The sequence below is a fragment of the Pteronotus mesoamericanus genome, unplaced genomic scaffold (genome assembly GCF_021234165.1).
Source record: "Pteronotus mesoamericanus isolate MK-2021 breed Mesoamerican mustached bat unplaced genomic scaffold, CSHL_Meso_final contig_74, whole genome shotgun sequence".
Lineage (NCBI taxonomy): Eukaryota > Metazoa > Chordata > Mammalia > Chiroptera > Mormoopidae > Pteronotus > Pteronotus mesoamericanus.
Genome location: NW_026555247.1, coordinates 7,463,967 through 7,483,144, shown reverse-complemented (window position 1 = coordinate 7,483,144; position 19,178 = coordinate 7,463,967). Strand labels below are relative to the sequence as shown.

At 39.9% G+C, this 19,178-nt stretch overlaps 1 protein-coding gene across 6 annotated transcripts in view; it reads left to right on the top strand.

Moving 5' to 3' along the window:
• OSBPL1A (oxysterol binding protein like 1A) overlaps window positions 1–19,178 on the top strand; it is a 216,890-nt gene that overhangs the window by 102,011 nt on the left and 95,701 nt on the right. The window contains exon 1 of one of the 6 annotated variants that reach the window (XM_054583462.1): window positions 3,852–4,217. The exons of 2 other annotated variants lie outside the window; for them this stretch is intronic. The gene's annotated coding sequence lies outside the window, so the exon portion shown is untranslated. Of the gene's footprint in view, window positions 1–3,851; window positions 4,369–19,178 lie in introns of those variants that run through there. 3 more of the 6 variants (XM_054583464.1, XM_054583463.1, XM_054583465.1) reach the window with 3 other exon arrangements.

Sequence of the window (19,178 nt, the reverse complement as noted above, 5' to 3'; positions counted from 1 at the left end):
AAGAGTAAATGAGATCACATTGGCAAAACACCTTGAATAGTGCCTGGCATGAAGCGGGGACCCAGTAGATGTAAATGATCCCAATCCCCAGGGCAGCATGGCTGTTTTTATGCTAATCCTTCTTGATGACAGTTACTCTAAATGTTTCACATTTATTTCTTAAGATAAATTTTTAAAACTTAACACAGAAGTGTCTTCAGGGGATAATGTTTATAGGACTCAGTGTTTTTTAACTCAGTGGTCCAATCCTGCTGATGCTTTTTGAATTCTCTTTTGTTCCTTATGGGTTTGTGTTTTTTTTGATATGCCAAATTTTTATTTTATTGAGGTCAAAATATCTCATAACTACTACTGTGATTTCTTTTTAAAAATTTTTTATTGAAGTATATTTAACATATATTAGTTTCAGGTATACAACATTGATTCACCATTTATATACCTTATGGTGTGATCATCACAATAAACCACCAGTCACCATACAGAATTAATTATGGTATTATTGACTATTTTCTCTACGGCTCCTTATGGGTTTTAAAAAAATTCTCTCTGATTTATATGTTGACTGTATACTAACTGTGTGCCTGCCTCTAGCCATGGAATACTGATCCCTTCTGATTTACTCTTTAAACCTCCTGTTTATTAAAATGAAAACCAGTTAACCAAACTTGGGAAAATTATGTATGCTCACAGTAAGATCATATGGCTCTGTGTCAGAAACTTAAGCATTCACAATAGGCATAGGCCCTAGTGGCTGGAATTGGGACTTTCTACTTCTGTGGCATGTGGGTGTTCTTTGCTTACTTGGGAATGCTCTGATAGGACCAAGATACTTGAGGTTTCCATATTACTGCTACATAAATGAGGCATTATGTAGGCATATTTTACTCATAAATAACTACTTGTGTTGAAAAAAAGAACTGCAATAAAATAAGCTCTAAAGTTTGTGATTGACGTACTGAAGGGAAATATACTAGTTTTTTTTAGGGTAATATACTTGGGAAACAGAATATAATAGAATGTAAGTGCTATGGTTTTTTACCTTGTTTGAGAGTTCCATTCAAAAGGCTAGAAACTGGTTTCATGAATTTTTTTGTTTCTGTAGTTTTCCTCACCAGATGGTTATATCAGAATGGTTCGAATGTCACACAGAAGCCATCACTGGTGCCCTTCATGTGTGAATTTTCAAGCTCCCCTTGGTACTTATTAGTCAAACCTGTTTTCCCGAGGTAGGACCATACGTACTTAAAGTTAGTATAAGATCACTTATAAAATATTTATACTTCTGTCTTAAATCTCCTAACTGCTAAAGAGCTGTAACCCAGCTGTGTGATTAAGAGCGCTGGTGATGTTAAGTTTGTGATACAATGGAAAGATTCAGACTCTAAATTGGAGCCAACCGAAAGGTACTACTACTCTGGACCAGATCCTGATGTCTTTGGAGGGGAATCATGTCCTCATGTGGCCTTGTATCTCTCTAACAGTGTGGTCTCTAATATTGATTTTGTTTCCTGTGCTGTTCAGAGTCCTTTAGTCATTTTGTGTTCCCAATCTCTTTCATTTCCTAATGTTTATACCTTTCAGGCATTCACCTCTCTTTCATCTCTACAATTTCTTCATCCGCTTCTACTCTGAGCAAACTTCTTTGTTAAGTATTAGGCAATCATTGTACCTGCCCTCACCCCAATTTTTATCTTCCTCCTTTTCTTTTATTGGAGGTATCTCTTTTCCTTCCATTCTGCTTCAAAATTAATGCCTCCCTTCTTCTGAATTTGCTACCACCTTACAGCTTTTATTTCTCTACAATCCTTTTCAGTTCCATTTTTCAAAATGTGATATTCTGTTTTTACTTCTTTATTCCTCAGCTAGTTCACTGAAATCATTCTTGCCAGTACCTCCTTATTGTGAATGAGAGGACACCCTTACATTATCTTGCTTGTCCTTGGAAGAATCTGACATTTGACTCCTGCTTGCTTGTTAGAATTCTCTGTGATTTCCATGGGGCCTACCTATTACGGCTTCTCTTTCATTTATACCAGCTCTTCCTCAGTTTTCTTCTAAAGCATCTTTTCTTCTGCCTGAGCCTTCAATGTTAGTATTCCCTGGTTTCTATAAGCTGGCCTTCGCAGCATTCTTTCTCAATGACCTCACCCACCAGAAATCCATGGTGAGTCAGATATCTCTACCTTAGATCTCTCCTGAGCAATGAACCAGCATGGCCAGCTGCCTTTTGAACACTTACTTATGGTTACATCAGAGGTATTTCAAAACCAGTGTATCTAAAACCAAATATAACTCAAGGAATTACCATGTATACAGTAACTCAAGCCAGAAGCATGTGAGTGGCCTTTGGTTCATCCTTTTTTCTCATCCCCACCTTTAACCAAGTCCTGTCATTTTTACTTCCTGTACCTCAGGAGTTGTCTACCTCCCTTTATTCCCTTTCCTCCTGCCCAACACACAAATTCCACATTGCCACTGTGTTAGATGAAGTTCTCCGGATGGCTCTGTTGGATGACTGTCACCATTTCCTAATCCCAGGTTCCACCCTTCAAAATTGGGTTAGATGTCCCTCCTATTCCATGAGTTCCTTGCTGTTGTAGCAGGATCACATTGTATCATTATGTATTTACTTGTCTGTATATTCACTAAATTGGTGCTCCTTGAGTAAGCAACTGTGTCTTAGTTATTTTTATAGCATGTGTGCCTAGCACAGTACTTGGCATGTAGTAGACAGAGAATAAATATTTGGATGATCCAATAATGAATGTACAGAGGAAAGACTAGAAGGTTTTGAGTCGGCCCAGTCACCTCTGCTTTCTTCAACTCCGCTTTCTTGACCTTGAACAAATTAATAGTTTGGGAATTCTATTTCTGGAATACAGCTGAGTTCTGTGTAGTTCCTCAGCACAGCGCCTGGCACATTTTAGGTGCTCTGTAAACACCTAAAGAAGAAAAGATGCTTTAGGTGCACATTTTAGGTGCTCTGTACCTTCTAAAACAAATTAGCCTGTGTTTTTCATTGCTTTGTTTTTGCTACCTAGTATTACTTTATAAACTGAATTCATTCTCTGATTTTCAAGGTCTAGGGAATTTCTATAGCAAGGGCCCCTTTTAGTGCCAAATAAGATTTTTTGAAATATAATACTATTTAGTATTTAAAATAAAGAAAGAAAGAAAGCTGGCTTTTCGAAGACACCATGAAGCCTCACTTAGATTAATTCCAAATTTTCTAAGTACTGCATTGTGTCTAGACATTTTACGTCTATAGTGCATGTTGGAACTGTGAATTTATCCTAGGAACTTGTCAAAGAAATAATCAATTTTGTTCAGGATTACTCTGTTCCTTCAAGTTTGAGGACAGATTTATACACATCAGAAGGTTTAAAACTACTGCTGGGACAAAAAGTCCGTCCCCCGGCCTCATAGTTAACCAAGATTGTCACCAGCTTGAACATTCTACTTAAGTGTAGTAGTTATTTATGTGGTGAGTTTTCCTGTCCTTTGGGCCTTTGTCTATGCTTCAAGCCTGGATGGAATTAGAAACCGTCTATTTCCTATGGGTAGGTTTCATATTTAGTAGGATGAGTACTGCTGTTTTTCCTCACTGGTCAAATGGTAGCCAGAAAATATATTTTAAAAAATGTGAAGATCAGCTCACACGAAGCCCTCATTGTAAGACTGAGTGTCAGTTATCTTCGAGGTGGAAGGATCCAGAAGACTGGATTTTCTCAGCTTTTCCCCAGGAGCGGGCTGGCCATTTAAAAGTTGTCAGGGCCGACGTCTCCGGCAGAGGGCTTGAGCACACAGCCCACTCTAGGACCTCGCAGGAGCCTCCGCGGGATGCACGCAGAGCAAGAGTAGCAGTTTCCTTACTTCCTTCCCCGAAAATTCCTGGGAGCAGTCCGCTAGCGTGCTCGCAGGGGCACAGTGCAGACTCTCGCCGCCCCCTGGGAGGTCCCTTACCTGTGCCTCCAGGAGACGCAGAGGGGCAGGGCCAGGGAGGAGGGACTGGAGGACGACAGCAGCAGCGCTGCCTCCTGCTGCAGGCCGTCCCCGCGCCGCCTGCTCGCCAGTCCCCAGCGAGCCCCGGAGGGCGGGTCTGCGGCCCAGTGGCACAGCGCGGACCTCTGGAGACCAGGGAGTCCAGGGCCCAGGGCAGGCGGGCCACACCTCTGCTCGACCTCGCTGGAGACTGGGGCGGGCCACGCTGCACGAAGGTGACTTAGGGAGACCTTGCGGTGCCACCCTGGGTTGCGCCTCCTGGCTCGGCTGGAAGGGAGGTGGAGGAACAGGCCGAGCGCATTTGTGCTGGAGCTGGCCGAGGAGCAAAGGGTGGAGCGCGAGCCGGGATCTCCAGATCCGGCCCAGGTGGGTGGGTGTGCGTGCCTCCCGGAGGCTTTGCCGGGCCAGCCTGCGGACCACAGGGGACGCTGGGGAGGGGAGGGGGGCGGGCGGCCAGACGAAATCGAGGGATGTGAGTAGATCCAAGAATAGTTGGACTGTTTGTGCTCCCAGTGAAGTGCAGCGGCTGGCGTGTGGGGAGGGGTGTGGGAAGCTGGGAGACCCTGCCCTGCGCGGGGTCTTCCTGCGGGTTCTACGTTTGCGAGTTCCCACAAGAAGAGCCCCTGGGGGCAAAGCCCGTGGACTAATATATGTATTTTTTTCAGCTTAGTATTGATAGTAGGTCAAGTGGGGCTGGAGTGGGAGGAGTAAGGCAGTGAAAGACATTATTGTCCTAAATAACCTTCCAAGTTAGTGGTTTTTTGCGTGTGTCTGCCCTGGTTGACATTGAGATGAACTTAGCATTCACTGTGAAGAGGCCACTGAAATTCCAAGAAAACGAAGGAAAATGCATGAGTGATTGTCGAGAGAAAGGGCAGTTTTGCTGAGGTTGGGGTGTGGGGAGGTGGCTTTCAACTTTGTTTTGATTAAGAATTTTTGATTACTCACAGGCATTCTTTGTAGCCTAAACCAGAGGAGAATCACGATCCCTAGTGTTTAGACCATGTGGCTGGTTGTTTTGTGTTTTCTGTTATGCTGGTGTTTTTCTGGATTTGGAGGGAGGGTGGAAGGAGCGAAGGTGCCAGGGAAGAACTTAGTACTGCTTTTGAGTTATTAAAGCTATTAAAAGTTTCTTAGCCTGAATTAGGTTTAAAGACAGAATGAAAGCATTTCATTTTGAAGACACAGCATTGCTTAACAGGAGTCTTTTTCAAAAGAGAAAAATGCTTGAAATGTATGTTGGTGGAGTAAGTAGGCTAGAATATGGGAATCTAGATGTAGATTTTCTTCTCAGTTTGAGGACATACCAAACTTAAAATCTGGTCCAAAAATGTTTGATTTCAGCCCCGAAGATGATGACTTTGGCAAGTTAGCTTAGCTTTAATTGAGTAGATATTTAATCTGAACATGCAGACAAGAGAGCTATTTTGGCCTTTGTCCCACTTTTACTAGACTCTGGGATCATAAAGGACTTTGTATCGCTTTGAATATAATTGCATGCCTCTAGTATCCCCTTAGCAGCTCTATAAAGGTTAATTTTAGGGAATTTTATTGATGGAGAAAGTGACCCATGTAATCTGTCTACCCTCAGTTGTGCACCTTGCAAAATGACGGGACGTTAAAAAGCTTATTAGATTGTTCATATTAAAAGCAAATGCATGTAGTAATATTCAACGTAGTGTATAAATATAGTTCAACTACATTTTAAATATTGTACATAAAATAATTGATAATATTATTATGCAGTGCTATACTCTAAGCTCTGTACAGTTTGACATTTACCATTTACAGTCTTTTAAAAAGCTTTTGTAAACTTTTTAGTATTCCTGCAATTCAGATATAATTGTGTTTATCAGCTCCATGAGGATTATAAGAAAACCTTGAATCTTAAAATTAGAAATTTAGAATTTTTACTTGATTTACACTATTCAACATGTATTCCTAAATTTTTAGCTTGCTATACATGTAATCTGGAAATATATTGCTACAAATTAATTTTTGAAGCAGGACATAAGTTAAACATAAATGAAGATTATGTAAAATGAAGCTGGTTTTCATTTTGATAACTTTTGTGGAGCTTTGAACAGAAATAACATAAGATTTTAATTAGTAGCACAAAGTTTATGTGTGGGGGGGTGTGTGTTAGGCTTATCTGTGGAGTGTGTGTTAGATCTTTATATAACTCAAGATCTATCCTGATAAGATTTTATATCTCACAGTGGTACCAGGACGATTGTGTTTGCCTTGTTCCCTACCATATTCCTATTAGAGAGTGCAGTGCCTGACTTAGACTCTATGTGATGAATTGTGAATGAGTTATAGGCAGATACAATTTTTCTCTCATTTTAATTTCGGAGTGTTAGGATATAACTCCTATACATGTTTATGATGGCCCACCATAGACTTGACATCTATTACTTTATGTAGAATTTTATATAGTATACATGATATAATATTAGAGTATATATTTTCCCTTAATTTAGTAAGTATTCACATAATGTTTACCTTGTCAGATACTACTATGCTAGTGTGTTTCCACAGAACTTAGAGTTTACTGTAGGAGCCAGAGGACTAAAAAGTTTCTTAGAGAAGGCACAACAGACCCAGAGGCAACAGAAAAGGACAAATTCTAGCAAATGGTTCGTTAAGACTGGAACAGAAGGAGCAAAATATCAAGGTCAGATGAATAGAAGCAGGGTCTTCTTGAAAGACTTTGTGAAATAAGCCTGAAGAGTTTGAATCTTAATTTGGGCTGTTAAAAACACTGAAATATTTTCTTTTGAAGATTTTATTTATTTATTTTTAGAAAGACGGGAAGGGAGGGAGGGAGGGAGCGAAACATCTCTGTGTGTTTGCTCTTGCGTGCTCCCTATGGGCACCTGGCCTGACTCAGGCACAAGCTCTGATGGACAATCAGATCAGCGACCCTTTGGTTCGCAGGCCGGCACTCAGTCCACTGAGCCATACCAGCGAGGGCAACACTGAAAGATTTTAATGAAGGGAGGGATTTAATCGTATTTGTTCCTTATGAGAAGGATTAGAGGACAGTCTTGAAAGCAGGGTGACCAGGTGCAGGAATTTAGGAGAGAAATAATCAGATTCTGAACCACGTTGGTGACTGTGGAAAGATAAAGAAGGTACAGAGTGGAGAAAGACTTCAAAAATAAATGATATAAGTAAGAGGTGATAATAGATTGAATATGTGGAATGAGGGAGAAAGAAGCTGGAGTCATAGATAACTGCCAGATTTAGGGCACAAGCCACCGGATAGAAGGTGACTGAAGTAGGCATAAAGGGAGTAGGGGAGAATGAGTTCCCCTTCGGACATGGTGACATCCGAATAAAGTTGTCCTTGCTTGCCTAATAGAAATTTGGGCATCATTAGTATTAGGAGTCACCCAAATAAACATGGTGATGGAGGCTGAAGGTGTAAATAATACCACTTGGGAGAAGTATAGCTTGAAAGAGTTTGAAATGAAAGGATTGAATACTGACATTAAAAGACAAGTGGAAGAAAGGGAGCCAGTAGAGAGCACTGAAAAGCAGCCAGAGAGGCAGGAAGAGTGCAGAAGAGGAGAGGCCAGGGCAAACGGTGGTCCAAGAAGTTGAGATAACAGCTGAAACGTGTTTGTTAGATTTGGTAGCCAAGTGGTCACTGCAGTCCCTGAGGGAAGTTTTAGCTGCATGACATAGGAATGGGCCAGACTGCAGCAAATGGAGGAGTAAATGGGAAGTGAGAAAGTAGGAAAATGAAGCTAGACTGATTCCGTTTCTGTAGACAATCATAATCTGCAAATAATACGATCTTGTTTCTTTCTTTGAGTCCTTCTACTTCTTATTTATTTTTGTTGTTCTTAATGAATGCAGGGTGACCAGCGTAGGACTTTTAGAACAATGATGATTAACAGCTGAAATGGTAGTCCTGGCTGGTGTGCTCAGTGGACTGAGTACCGGCCTGTGAACCGAAAGGTCGCTGGTTGGATTACCAGTCGGGGCACATGCCTGGGTTGCAGGCTAGGTCCCCACTTGGGGGCGTGTGAGAGGCAACTACACATTGATGTATCTCTTCCTTTCTTTCTTCCGCCCTTACCCCTCTGTAAAAATAAATAAATAAAATCTTGCAAAAAAAACCCCAAACAAATCTGGTATGGTGGGAACCTGTATTCATCCCTGATTTTCAAGAAAGGCATGCTTCTAACTTCTAGCAATTCACTGTTAAGAATGGTATTTAGTAAATACCATTTATCAGATAACAGAGTTTTAATTTGTTTTTATATTGTTGAAAAAATTTTTTTTATCATGAAAAGAGGTATTGAATTTCACCAAATGTTCTTTCTGCTTCTGTTAAGAGAATCATAAGTTTTTAAAAAAATTAAGGTGGCAAATTACATTTTTAGACTCTTTCTCATGATAAGCCTTCCTTATATACCTGGAGTAAACTTAATTTGGTCATGATGACTCATCTTTAGCATTCTCCTCGGCTTGGTTTCTTTTGGATTTTAACATCTGTTTATGAATAAAATTGGCTTGGATTTTTTTTTTTTGTTGTTCTGTCCTGTTCAGAATTTAGTATTAAGGTTACATTGGCCTCATAAAAGCAGTTTGGGAATATTCCTTTTTTTGCTCTTCCCTGAAAGAGCTTGTGTAAAACTGAAATGGTCTGTTCCTTGAAAATTTATTAGAACTTTATCTTCCTGCTAGATTTTTAAAAATTTTTTTGTGAGATTTTAAAAAGATTTCCAATTATACATATTTAATACTTATAGAACTATTTTAGTTTTCAATTTTTTTGATCAGTTTTGACAAGGAATATATTTCTAGGAATTTATTATTTTCATTTAAGTTTCGAAATTTATTATAAAGATGTTCAGAGTATTTTTAAAAAGTCTTTTTAACTTATGTTGGATCTGTAATTACGTATTCCTTATCCTACTCTCTTCTATTTTTTCCTAATATTTCTTTGGATGTTTCCAGATAAATTTCTCTTTTTTAAAAATCAGTCTTATTAAGGCTTTGTTTGATTATTTTTAAAGAACTGTCTTTATTTTATCTTATTTATTTCGAATTCAGTAACTGAATTTTATTTTTTTTTAATTGTTCAAATACGTTTGTCTTCATTTTCCCGCCACCACTTTTCCCTGCTCTACCCACCCCCACCTCTCTCCCTCAATCCTTCCCCTCTTTGGCTTTGTCCATGGGTCCTTTTAAATTAATTTTATTGTTATCTCTAGCATTTTTTTTTTTTTTTTTAGTATTTTTTACCCCTAGGATCTGTACACTTCTCACTCTTTGTCTCTTAAAAGAGAATAATTTGTTCAAAGTACGTTCTTTTCTAGATTTCAGATTGATTGTCTCTTAGTTATAGTTTTTTGTAATTTAGAGAAAAAAATCACTGCTAGCTTTATCCATTACTTTGTCTTACAGACTTTAATAAAGTACTTCCTAGACTGCTTTTTTCCAGACTGAGGGCTGCGACAGTATGTAGTATAAGGTACTGCTCTCCTAATATTTAAAACAACTGAAACTTTGGGAAGGCTTTAACTATATATATATATATATATATATATATATATATATATATATATATATTTTTCCCCCCCTCTTACCCAGCTCTTTCTTGTTTTCATTGCTTGGCCCTTTTATCCCTTTTTTCCCGCCTTGCTGGTCACCTTCTTTTTCCCTCACCCCTTACAACTTCTTTTCTGTCCCTTGATACTTCCGTGGTAGCAGAAGGATGATTATCATTCCCTTGCCTCCTTCCCCACTTTTTTCTTCTGTCTCCCCAGTGTTCTACCCTCACCCCACCCCCAATACTTGGAGGATTTTTCCATTATCTGCTCAACCCATTCAGTCTTGTTCTTTCCTTCTCCTCAGAGCCTTGGCTCCAGCACCAAAGAGGAAGAAAATGACTAAGCTGTGTCTAACTTTCCTCGGATGCTCAAAGGTTCACCACTGCTTACCACAGGATCTTGGCTAACCCAACTGATGACAAAGGCAGGGAGACTCTGGGGAACGCTTAGGAAGAAGGCACAGGTGGCAGAATATGAAGCTGCTGTGATTTGGAGTCCCGAGGGCTGGGCTCCAGTATTAGCGACCCCTTTCTTGCTAAATGACTCTGGACAACTTAGTCCCAGGCCTCACAGTCCTCCTGTGTGACACGGGATTATTAACATAAACCCCTTCTCTCTACCAGTTTGCAGGACTCAAATGAGGTAAGAATACACGGACAGATTATATAAGATAGTTTTCCAGTACTTTATTTTCAGAGAAGTATTGTGAAAGATTTTGTGCTCAATTCAGAGACAGAGAAGTGGAATAAAAGTGGTTTGTGGCCCAGGGTGTTGGATCAAACAAACCCTGATGGGAAAGCAGTAGGTGGTGACAGGAATGACAAGAAGCCAGGAGTGCTGCTCAGTGGTTGAAAGGTTCAGGGAAGGTGTCTGTCCTCTGCTAGAAGGGCACTAGCTCCTAGCCTCCCGGGCTGGAGACCTGGGCACGATGTTACATCGGTGGCTAGATACTAACTAGCCTGTAGTGACATCAGTTCCTTTACCTATTATTTGCTACATTGAGGACACTGTGCCTTTTTGAGCTGACTTGAGAAATCAGCCTTTACTTTTAATAATGTTTCTATGAGAGATTTTTGTTGTTGTTCTGGATTCTAAACAACTGAATTAAAAATTAAGCTTGTGGATTTATTTGCAGTAAAATTTCTTCCTTGTGATAGAAATGATTGAATTTTGAGGGTTTTGGTTTTTTTTTTACTTTTTTATTTTAATTTGTGTTATGGATTAGTTGTTTAAAATATCAAAATTGTACAATTAATCTTAGATCGTAGAGGACCTAGTTTGGTCGTTTTTATTTGGGGCCTTAGGTGGATACTAGTGTGTAAGACAAGTAAAAGGATAAGCCCTTCCTACCCTCCCATCCCCCCCACCCAAATCTAGCGTACCTTCGTAAAACACAGTTTAAAATGATCATTATGATTGATCTGTTAGTGGAGGAGAAACGGGCCTGGGTAGAGGGTCAGCTACTTCTTCAGGCTTACGTAGCTAGGAGGGGGCAGTGTTTAGAGCTAAATCCAGCATTTTGTCTTCAGATTTAGTGCTGAAGAACAGCCCCACTATACCACACAAGGCTTGATTGGGAAAACCAATCCACTCTATCCAGTGTCAAAGCTGAGGTGGCCTATATGAGCTAATTTCTCAGTTTGACAAAAGGAGGCAAACTTTATTTGTTTTTTATTTAGCGCCCATTTATTAAGCACCGGCCATCTGCAGCTTACCTAAGCAGATGGCCGAGAATGTTGGTGTCTGCAGCTTTTGCACAGAATACCTGTATTCCAGGTTCTCAACAGGAAATGCTGTCTTCTTGGAAAATTGTGCTTGGTAGAGGTCACATTTTGGATGATACAGAATTTGTCTGTTTCTCTAGATCTTTTGAATTTAATCTTACAATTAAACTATCAGAATACTATAGCCTTGGCTATATTTTCTTGAGTTTTCTGAAAAGTGGCTCTCAGTTGTAAATTTGAATTATATCCTCAATTTTTATTGAGGGACATTAAAAAAGTTGACTTTAATAACAAATAACATTACTGATTATTTTGCTGTAAAATACTCTTATTCCCTTATATATTACTGTGAAGAATTAGAGCTAAGGGAAAAGAGGGAGTTTGTTTTCCCTAAAGAGCTGATATATTTTTTTTTCCTTGTGGACAATTAAAAGGGCATAATTATATTTCTCACTCTGTTTTGGCCTTAAGAGAATTCAAAACCAGATTTTGTGGCTCGTCCACAGTATCTGTGTAGGCTCGATCACTTATAGGTCCTATCCTAGTACGTTCAGAAGTTGTTCTGTATTTTCATAGCTGTTTTTCCAGTTTGAAAATCACTGGGTTACAGCATTCTCTTGTGAATTAGTTGAATGTGGTTGTGCCCTAGAGTCCATTCGAGTATGATAATTCTGTTTGGGGAATTTTCTGCAAATAGTAAGTACTAAGTAAATGTTAGGAATAGATTTATACCTTATACTGTGGTTTTATTTTATGTCACGAATATATGCATCCTGATATTAATTGACTTTATAAATAGATAATTTGAAGGAACCAAGTTCAAATATGTAGCAAATGTTACAGTGGGAGCCTTTTTTTAATGTTAATGTCATATATTTTAGATCAATATTTGGAGAAAAACTATTTTTATGTGAGGTAAAGGATAGATAGCATAAAATTTACCATCTTAATTATTTATAAGTGTACTGTTCAGTGGCACTAAGTACATTCGCGTTGCTGTGCTGCCGTCACCGCCGTCCATCCATCTCCAGAACTCTCCGTCTTCCTAAACCAGAACTCTGTCCCCCATCCCCATCCCCCAGCCTCTGGCAGCCGCTGTTTACTTTCTGTCTCTGAATTTCACTGCATTAGGAACCTCGTGTAAGTGGAATCATACAATATCATTGTTTTGTGACTCTCTTATCTCACTTAGCATATTGCCTTCACGGTTTACCCATGTGATAGCGTGTGTCAGAATTTCCTTTTTAAGGCTGAATAACGTATTTCATTGTGTGTATATGCAACATGTTGCTTATCCATTCATTCATCAGGGGTGCACTTGGGTTGATTTCACCTTTTGGCTGCGGTGGATAATGCTGCTAGGAACATGAGCGTACAGATGTCTTTTTGTGTCTCTGCTTTCAGTTCTTTGGGCTGTGTGCTCAGAAGTGGAATTGCTGAATCAGATGGTAATTCTATTTTTAATTTTTGGAGGATTCACCATATTGCTTTCTACAATGGTTACACCACTTTCCTTTTATTTACATTTCTGCGAACAGTGCACAAGTGTTCCAAGTTTTTTGTACATGCTGACCAACACTTGTTATTTTCTGGGTTTGTTTGTGTTTTTTTTTTTTTAAATAATAGCCATCCTGATGGGTGTGAGGTGTGGAGAAAAATTTTTATAAGTAGAGTTAATCACTTTTTTGATCCAAATGTTACCCCACAGTTGCCAGACTACCTATTTTTGCATTGGCCCATCATTGCCTTACAGAGCAGTGATTTTCTATTATTTTTCCAGCCATTCAAAAGTTGTCTTAAAGTGTGGTGGGGAGTGCACACAGCTCCAGTTCTCCTTAGTCCCCTCTTTTCCCTCCAGTGGGTGAAAAAATAACTGCGCAAAGCAGGCATGAATCTTGAATCAAATTTCCATGGACTAAGTCTTAGTTCAACTCTATATCCATAATCTACTTTTATATTTACTGCCTTTCTGTACTTTAGATATCAAATGTTGATTTACTGTAGTATTTTTGAAAGATAATTGTGTAAAGGAAAATAACTTTTTCTTGTCTGCAGAGTTAGCATAGGAAAATGGAGATATGTTTGAATTATCACAGATATAAAATATAAGACAAGGAAATGAATATACTTGAGAAAAATCAAACCTGTACACAGGAACTAATAAAGTAAAATATGTTACTCAAAGCTAGAGAATGATTAACCTGAGCATTAAAATTGAATAGAGAATTTAATATATTCTATAATGAAATTATTATTTGATACTTAGCCATATTTAAAAGTACAAAATTTCTGTAAACAGTGAAGTCAAAGGAAAATTTTAACAATAAGATGACAACTTGGGAAAAATATAATCACAAAATCATAAAAGGAGTATTAGAGGTCATCTAATCCTCTCTCCGCTTCCTGCCTGCTAGATGATCATTTTATGCACTGTGTAAACATATAGGCAAATGTAAGCATGTAGACTACGAGCTGGGAGCATGTCAGATGACCTGGCTTAGGAGTACCGGCTCTGTCACTAATTATGTGATCCTAGACTGGTCATGTAATCTGAATAAGCTTGAGTTTCCTCATCAGTAATACTACCTCACAGGATTATGGGAGGATGATATGAGATTCCTAGTATTTATCATAACATTCGGCATATAGTAAACATTCCTAGGTATTAACTCCTGCTCTTCCTGCTACTGTTACCATTACTATTAGACATGAATTGTCTCTTAGGACCACACATTCCACTGTAGGAAAACTATCAATATGAGAAAGTTAAACCTTACATTAGGAGTTCATTTGTTTGATCCTTCCTTCCCTTCCTTCCCTCCTTTTTCTCTCTCTCTCCCCACCCCCTTCTTCCTTTGTTCTTTCAATTCATGGTTCTAAGTCTGCTCTGCAGCATCACAAAAAAACTGTTTGCTCTCTGTGACAATTCCTCAGCTTCTCAGAGCTACCAATAAATTCTTTCCCTCAGGCCAAACATCTCCAAATTCCTTCAACTACTATGTCAAGCTCTCGGGATTCTTCCTGTTCTCACCTTTTCACTAGTCCTTCTGTTTTTTTGGTCAAAATATGTCATTCAGAAATGAATCTACTGTTGGACATGAAGTTCATGTTCAGAGCATGACACTTCTTATTTGGCTTTGCATCCTGCTCAGGGATAAGAGCCTCATTTGCTACGAGCCTCAGTTGCTACAATGACCTACAAAGGCCCATCGGATGGGCTCTGCTGCCCTACCTCTGGGGCCTCTCTTGCTTCCTAACTAACTTTGTTCGGAGGAATGTGGCTTCCTGTTGTTCAGCAGATTCTTAAGTCCATTTCTATCTCAGAACTTCTGCTGTTTCTCTGTCTGGAACAGTCTTTTACCAGATACTTGCCTGGTACTCTTCTCACCTTTGTCAGCCTTTAATTAATTAATTTATTTATTTTTATTTTTATTTTTAAATTATATTTTATTGATTATACTATTACAGTTGTCCTGATTTTCCCCCTTTGTGCCCCTCCACCCAGCACCCCCGACTGCCTTATGCAATCCCCCTACCCTTGTTCATGTTCATGGGGCATGTACGTAAGTTCTTTGGCTACTCCCTTTCCTATACTGTACATCCCCATGGGTATTCTGTAACTTCCTATTTGTACTTTTTAATCCCCTCACCTCTTCACCCATTCCCCCACACCCCCCTCCCATCTCTTTATCTTTAACCTTTGGCTTTTTAAATATGATGTGTTTTGGAGTGGGCCTCCTTGTGTACATCCTGTTTGGGACTCTGCATTTCCTGGATTTGCAAATCTATTTCCTTCACCAAGAAGTTTTCTTTCATTATTTTTTCAAACATATTTCCAATTTCTTGCTCTTTCTCTTCTCCTTCTGGGACCCCTATGAAGTGAATGTTGGATTGCTTAAAGTTGTCCCACAGGCTATTTACACTATATTCTTTTTTTTTTTTTAATTCCTTTTTCTTATTATTCTGATTGGTGGTTTTTGGCTCTTTATGTTCCAAATCATTGATGTGACTCTCAGCATTATCTATTCTACTGTTGTTTCCCTGTAAATTGTTCTTTATTTCAATTAGTGTATCCTTTGTTTCTGACTGGATCTTTTTTATGCTGTTAAGGTCTTCACTAAGTTCTTGGAGCATCCTTATAACCAGTATTTTGAACTCTGCATTTGATAGATTGCTTGTCTCCATTTTACCTCTTTTTCTGGAGTTTTACTCTGTTCTTTCATTTGGATTTCTTTATCTCCCCCATTTTGGCAGCCTCCCTGCATTTGTTTCTATGTATTAGATAGATCTGCGTTGACTGTGTGTCTTGGTAGAGTGCCCTAATGTAGTAGGTGTCCTGTAGGGTCCAGTGGCACAGCCTCCTTTATCACCCCTGCTGGGTACTAGAGGTCGGCCCTTTGTGTAGGCTGAGTACACCCTCCTGTTGTAGTTGAGCCTTGGTTGCTGTTGGCAGATCAATGGGAGGGATTCACTCAGGCCGCTCCACTGCTAAGGACTAGATGTGTACCACCAACCTCCACCATCTGTGGAGGATCAGCTGTGCAGGGGCAGGGTGGCGGTGCTCTGACAAGGTCTGTAGCTGTTCTCTGGGTGCACTGGTCCTGGGGGGGTTTCCCAGGTGGTGCAGGCCAAGATCAGCACCCCCACCTGTATTTTGCCTGGGGCCACTCTGCCTGAGTTATAAAGCAATCTGAGATGGCTGCTACTCCTGCTGGGCTGTGGATTTAGGCTGTCAGTTCCTGGCCTGGGCCTCGCTCAGGCCGGATACTGCTTGTTTGAGAGGATTTAGGAAGTTGTGCAGCAAGAGCTAAGACCAGCCATTCAAATGGAAAAGCAGCTGGGTGGGCCAATAAGCTGGGTGGGGTGGAGTCTCTGGGGATCTCCAAGGTAGGTCAAACAGTGTCAGCCAGGTTGATGGAATCTTAACTAGACACCAGTCTGCCAGCTCTGTTGGGGGAAGGCCCAGTAAAGGGACAATGGCCTCTGCTTGCCTTGATGCCAGGCACCTTGGCCTCCCCCTGTGTGCCACTGGTGCTCCTCAAGGCACCTCCCCTGGTGCTGGAGCCCAGAGGGAATGAGTCTGAGGAGGTAAGTCTGTGTATGGGTTCTTTAGGAAGAAGTGCTTGAGGCTCCAGCAGTTTCTTCTAGCAACCCAATCCCCATTGGTTTTTGCAGCCAGAAGTTGTGGGGACTTACCTTCCTGGCACTGGAACTCTAGGCTGGGGGACCTAGTACGGGATTGGGACTCCTCACTCCTGAAATACCTATTCTGAATTTTTATACACCACATGTGGGTGTAGGACCAGCCCTTCCCTTGCCCTCACCCCTCCTACCAGCCTGGATGGCTTTGGTTTCTTTAAATCCGTAGTTGTCAGACTTCCAGTCAGCTCGATTTCTGTTGGTTCCGAGTGGCAGTTTTTCTAAATCTTAGTTGTAATTTTGTCGTGGTTGTGGGAAGAGGTGAGCCATGTCTGTCTATGCTGCCATCTTGACTGGAAGTCTATTTATTTATTTTTTAAATGTTTATTGATTTTAGGGAGAAAGGGGAGAGGGACACCAGTGTGAGAAGCATCGGTCGGTTGCCTCCCATATGTGCCCCGACTGCGGACTGAACCTGCAACCTAGGTGTGTGTCCTGACTGGGAGTGGAACCCCTAACATTTTGGTGTGTAGGACAACGCCCCAACCAACTGAGCCACGCTGGCCAGGGCATCTCTGTCAGCCTTTAATCCAACGGCACCGGCTCACTGAGTCTTCTGGCCAGCCTGTCTCCCAGAACTCCCTTTCCCAGCTTTTTTTTTGTCTTTTATCTTTTATATTTTCCACCACCTAACACTTTACACTTTAAATATTTCACTCATTTACATGTTTTGTTCTCCACAGTAGACCCTAGGTTCTCTGAGGGCAGGGATTTTTGTCTATTTTGTCCACGGCTTTACTCCCTGCAGCCCGGAATGCCTGGCATGGTGTAGGTGGTTGAAAGTATTTGTTGTATGAAGAGCATGATGGAGTGATTGACTTCCCTCAGCTTAGAAGTTGCATCATACTGGGCTTGGAAGGGGTGCGTAGGCACCAAGTCACAGTCATTGGTTAACCTTTTTTTTTTCTTTTTAAAAAATCATAAAATAAATTTTAAGTGCCCCGAATAAGGAAAGATAAGAAGCCATGTTCACTGATTTAGGAACATTGGGAATTTTAAATTACTTTGCTTGCTTGATCAATATTTTCTTTTAGATATAATTTTATTCATAGGATTTTTGTTTTTTAAAAACAAATATAGGTCATTGAAACAAGAATATTCTTCAGGTGCATTTTAACAGTGCTTTTTAAGTATTGGGCTTAAGGTAAATGATGTTTTCAGCCCTTAGAATGGCCAGAGCCCCAAAGCAGATGCGTGGTCTCCCACCTGGGCCACATGTAGATCATTTTCTGTGCATGCTGTGAATTGTAAAACTTGGGGAAGCACTGCTTTAAGATGTTTAAAATGTTTTCTTTAGATGAGTCCTAACCTTTCGAGTTGTGATTCCAACATATTTAGGTCCTCCCCTCGCTCCCAGTTTGAGAACTGTGGAAACACTTGTCGAAATGGAATAAACATCAGAATTCATAAAAGCAAAGTTATTGTCTTTCTGGGCTTAATGTTCAGCATATACAGAAAGATGCTTCCAGAGACTGAGTTAAGATGTTAGAAAAATGGATTTGGAATTAATGTATAGTTGTACAGTGAAATGGTTCTCAGCAGTGAAAAGGAAGGAAACACAAATGCAATTATATGCCACAGAATGACGTTTTGGTCAATGACAGGCTGCATATATGATGGTGATCCCATAAGATTACAATGGAGCTGAGAAATTCCTATTGCCTAGCGGTGTCGTAACCCTCCTGACATTTTCATAACATCCAGCGGAATGCTTTGCCCACATGTTTGTGGTGATGCTGGTGTAAACTAACTTACTGATCTGCCAGTCATATAAGAGCATAGCACACACAATACACACAGAACGTAATACTTGATAATTATGATAAACAACTATTACTCATGTACTTACTACACTGTACTTTTTATCAGAGTGCACTCTTTCTACTTATAAGAAAATTTACTGTAAAATAGTGCTCATACTATATCTATGCCAACAGCAGCCTCATGCAGCTCATGTTTACTGCATCTCTGGATTGCATTTTATGTTGTTTGATTTAATCTCTTGTTGTTTCGTACAGTAACATGCTGTACAGGATTGTAGCCTAGGAGAAATAGGCTGTGACATACAGCGTGGGCTATGCCATCTAGGTTTGTGTAAGTCACTCTGATGTTTGCACAACCACGAAATCACGTAACTATACATTGCTCACAGTGCATCTGCATTGTTAAGTGGTTCATGTCTATACTTGGAACAACATGAATGAATCTGGAAAACATTATACTTTGAAAGAAGCCAGACACAGAACTGTGCATCCTACATGATTCCATTTATTTGACCTTTGAGAACAGACAAGCCTATGCATGGTTACAGAAGTCAGAGCAGTGGCTGCCTGGGGTAGGGAGAACTGGGAGAGTGACCGTAAAGGGACACGGAATTTGGCAGAGAGGGCAGTAGAAATGTTCTGTAACTTCAGAGTGATGCTAGTTACATGGGATATGTGTTTGTTAAAGTTCATTAAACTTATACATCTAAAATAGATGTATTTTATTATGTATAAATAATCAAAATTTATTTAAAAAATTAGAGTCGGTGAGGTGTTACTTCTGCTGTATGTATAACTTTTCTAGTTATTTTTATCCACAGACGTATCAACTACAGAGCCCTTGATTAACATCTGAAAATAAGGTTTGGTTAGATTATAATTAAACTCTGTTTTTAAAAATTATTGTTTACCTTTTTATG